General features: G+C 64.8%; 1 non-coding gene across 1 annotated transcript; it reads right to left on the bottom strand.

The window, feature by feature from the left end:
• Positions 1–2,971: 2,971 nt before the first annotated feature.
• LOC131861553 (5S ribosomal RNA) lies at positions 2,972–3,090 on the bottom strand. Its single transcript, XR_009360625.1, has one exon. It is a non-coding gene; the product is annotated as a 5S ribosomal RNA (ribosomal RNA).
• Between the last annotated feature and the right edge of the window lie 420 nt (positions 3,091–3,510).

Here is a 3,510-nt window from a genome sequence, read left to right as displayed (position 1 = left end):
GTCGGAGCGTTTGGTGGGGTTTCTCGCATTGGCTCTTCCGAGGCCCGGTTGCCACCCTGGCGCGCACGAAGTCGGAAGTAGGGTTAATTGCCCGGGTGCGCACCTTTGCCAGGGTGGGCACCTTACCTGGGCTGCGCACCAGGGCGGGCTCAAGATGGCACGCGCGTTCCGTTTTTTTCACTATCTTTCAAAACGGAAATTTTAAAATCTCCTTTTTTTTTTGCCTTTTCTGGAAATTAGTGAAGGCAGCGCATCAAAGGTGCGCACCTCGCTGCCCACCTTGGTGTGCTCTGAGGTGCGCACCCGGGAGCGCTACGAAGTGTGCTCCAAGGTGCGGCGTGCACGTTGTCGGAGCCCGGTTTGCCCCGGGTGCGCACCTCGCCTGCACCTTGGCCGGGGTGGGCACCTTGGCTGGGTTTGCCCAGGGTGCGCTCCGAAGCGGGGTTACTGGAGCGCCCCCTCTTTTTTTGTCAGAGCGTTTGGTGGGGTTTCTCGCATTGGCTCTTCCCAGGCCCGGTTGTTGGGTGCGCTCCCACCCTGGCGCGCGCGAAGTTGGAAGTTGGGTTAATTGCCCGGGCGCGCACCTTCGCCAGGGTGGGCACCTTGGTGCGCACACCTTGGCTGGGCTGCGCACCAGGGCGGGCTCAAGATGGCACCAGCATTCCCTTTTTCTCACTATCTTTCAAAACGGAAATTTTAAAATCTCGTTTTTTTTTTGCCTTTTATGGAAATTAGTGAAGGCATCGCATCAAAGGTGCGCACCTCGCTGCCCACCTTGGTGTGCTCCGAGGTGCCCACCACGGTGCGCAACGCCGGTGCGAACCCGGGAGCGCCCCGATGTGTGCTCCAAGGTGCGGCGTGCACGAAGTCGGACCCCGGTTTGCCCCGGGTGCGCACCTCGCGTGCACCTTGGTGCGCACACCTTGGCTGGGTTGCGCGGCCTGGTGGGCACCATGGTGCGCACCAAGGAGCGCTCCGAAGTGTGCTCCAAGGTGCGGCGTGCACGAAGTCGGAGCCCGGTTTGCCCCGGGTACGCACCTCGCGTGCACCTTCGCCGGGGTGGGCACCTCGGCTGGGTTGCGCGCCCTGGTGCGCACCAAGGAGCGCTCCGAAGTGTGCTCCAAGGTGCGGCGTGCACGAAGTCGGAGCCCGGTTTGCCCCGGGTGCGCACCTTCGCCGCGGTGCGCACCATGGCGTGCACGAAGTCGGAGCCCGGTTTGCCCCGGGTGCGCACCTCGCGTGCACCTTCGGCGGGGTTGCGCGCCCTGGTGGGCACCATGGTGCGCACCAAGGAGCGCTCCGAAGTGTGCTCCAAGGTGCGGCGTGCACGAAGTCGGAGCCCGGTTTGCCCCGGGTGCGCACCTCGCGTGCACCTTCGGCGGGGTTGCGCGCCCTGGTGGGCACCATGGTGCGCACCAAGGAGCGCTCCGAAGTGTGCTCCAAGGTGCGGCGTGCACGAAGTCGGAGCCCGGTTTGCCCCGGGTGCGCACCTCGCGTGCACCTTCGCCGCGGTGGGCACCATGGCGTGCACGAAGTCGGAGCCCGGTTTGCCCCGGGTGCGCACCTCGCGTGCACCTTCGCCGGGGTGGGCACCTCGGCTGGGTTGCGCGCCCTGGTGCGCACCAAGGAGCGCTCCGAAGTGTGCTCCAAGGTGCGGCGTGCACGAAGTCGGAGCCCGGTTTGCCCCGGGTGCGCACCTCGCGTGCACCTTCGCCAGGGTGGGCACCTCGGTGCGCACACCTTCTCAATGTTTTCTTGCCTTTTCTGGAAATTGGTGAAGGCAGCGCATCAAAGGTGCGCACCTCGGTGTGCTCCGAGGTGCGAACCCGAGAGCGCTCCGAGGTGCCCACGAAGTCGAAAGTCGGGTTAATTGCATTGTTTTCCCCGGGTGCGCTCCGAGGTGCGCAACATCGGCGCGCACCAAGGAGGGCTCCGAAGTGTGCTCCAAGGTGCGCACGATGGCGTGCACCTCTGGTGCGCACGATTCGGAGCTCGGTTTGACCGGGGTGCGCACACCTTGGCTGGGTTGCGCACCTTTTGTGCGCTCCAAGGTGCGCACGAAGTCGGAGCTCGGTTTGCCCCGGGTGCGCACCTTCGCCAGGGTGCGCACCTTGATGCGCACGCCTTGGCTGGGCTGCGCACCTTGGTGGGCGCCATGGTGCGCACCTTTCGTGCGCTCCAAGGTGCGCACGAAGTCGGAGCTCGGTTTGCCCCGGGTGCGCACCTTGGTGGGCGCCATGGTGCACTCCGAGGTGCCCAAGATTGGTGCGCACCAAGGAGCGCTCCGAAGTGCGCTCCAAGGTGCGCGCGAAGTCGAAAGTTGGGTTAATTGTCCGGTTTGCCTCGGGTGCGCACCTTGCGTGCACCTTCGCCAGGGTGGGCGCCTTGGTGCGCACACCTTGGCTGGGCTGCGCACCCGGGCGCGCACACCTTGGCACCCGCGTTTCCTTCATTTTAAATTTTTTTTTTTTACAATCTCTCAAGTGGGAAATTCTATAATCTCAACTTTTTTTGCCTTTTCAGGAAACTTTTGAATGGAGCGCATCATTGGTGCGCTCCGAAGTGTGCTCCAAAGCTCTCTCCAGCTGCGTGCACCTGCCCCGGCCGCGCACCCGGCCCCGCCCAGCTTCGCTCACCTGTCCCGGGCGTCTGGTGCGGAACCTTAGAGTAAGAAACATCACCGTGCACCTTGGCCAACGTGCGCGACTCGACCGAGCGCGCACTGGCCGAGGTGCACACCGATTTCACCTGGGTGCGCGCGCAGCACCTCGGGCGCACCGGGGTGCGCGCACAACGCCCGGGTTGCACCGTGGCCTGTGTGCTCGGGGTGCCTCGGGTGCGCGCTCGGTGTCGCCCCCGCGCGCGCGGTAGTGCGGGCAGCGCACCCCGGCCCGGCCCGGCCCCGACGAGAACGCAAACGGGCAAAAGGTTTATTCAAATAGCATTGCGACGCCCGGCGAAAAACTAAAAAAGGGTGCAACACCGGGACTTCCCGGGAGGTCACCCATCCCAGTACTACTCCGGCCCAAGCGCGCTTAACTGCGGAGTTCTGATGGGATCCGGTGCACTAACGCTGGTATGATCGCACCCGTTATGAGCTTGTCGCAGTGTGTACTTAGCAAACCGCGACCCACGTGCGAATCCACCCCGGCCACCCACCCCCGTCGAGGTGCACACCCTCCCTCGCGAAGTGCGCCCCGTTCGCCAAGTGTGAGCCCTGCCCGGGTGCGCGCACCTTGCTAGGGCGTCGGGTGTGCACCCGGCCCGGCCTACGTGCGTGCACCTGGAGGGGGCGTCGTGTGCGTGCAGTGTCCCGTCTGCAACGCGGTGCCCACACACCACCTCGGGCGCAACGACCTGCGCTCACATGTGGGCCGAGTGCACCTTGGTGCATGTTCGGGGCGCCTCGGGTGCACGCTCGATCTTGCCCCGGTGCACCAAGGCGCTCGGTTTGCCCCGGGTGCGCACTTGGTGCAAGGTGGGCACCCAAAATAGGGATCAAGCACCAAA

This window comes from Cryptomeria japonica, unplaced genomic scaffold (genome assembly GCF_030272615.1).
Source record: "Cryptomeria japonica unplaced genomic scaffold, Sugi_1.0 HiC_scaffold_26, whole genome shotgun sequence".
NCBI lineage: Eukaryota > Viridiplantae > Streptophyta > Pinopsida > Cupressales > Cupressaceae > Cryptomeria > Cryptomeria japonica.
This window is presented reverse-complemented; position numbering and strand designations above follow the sequence as displayed.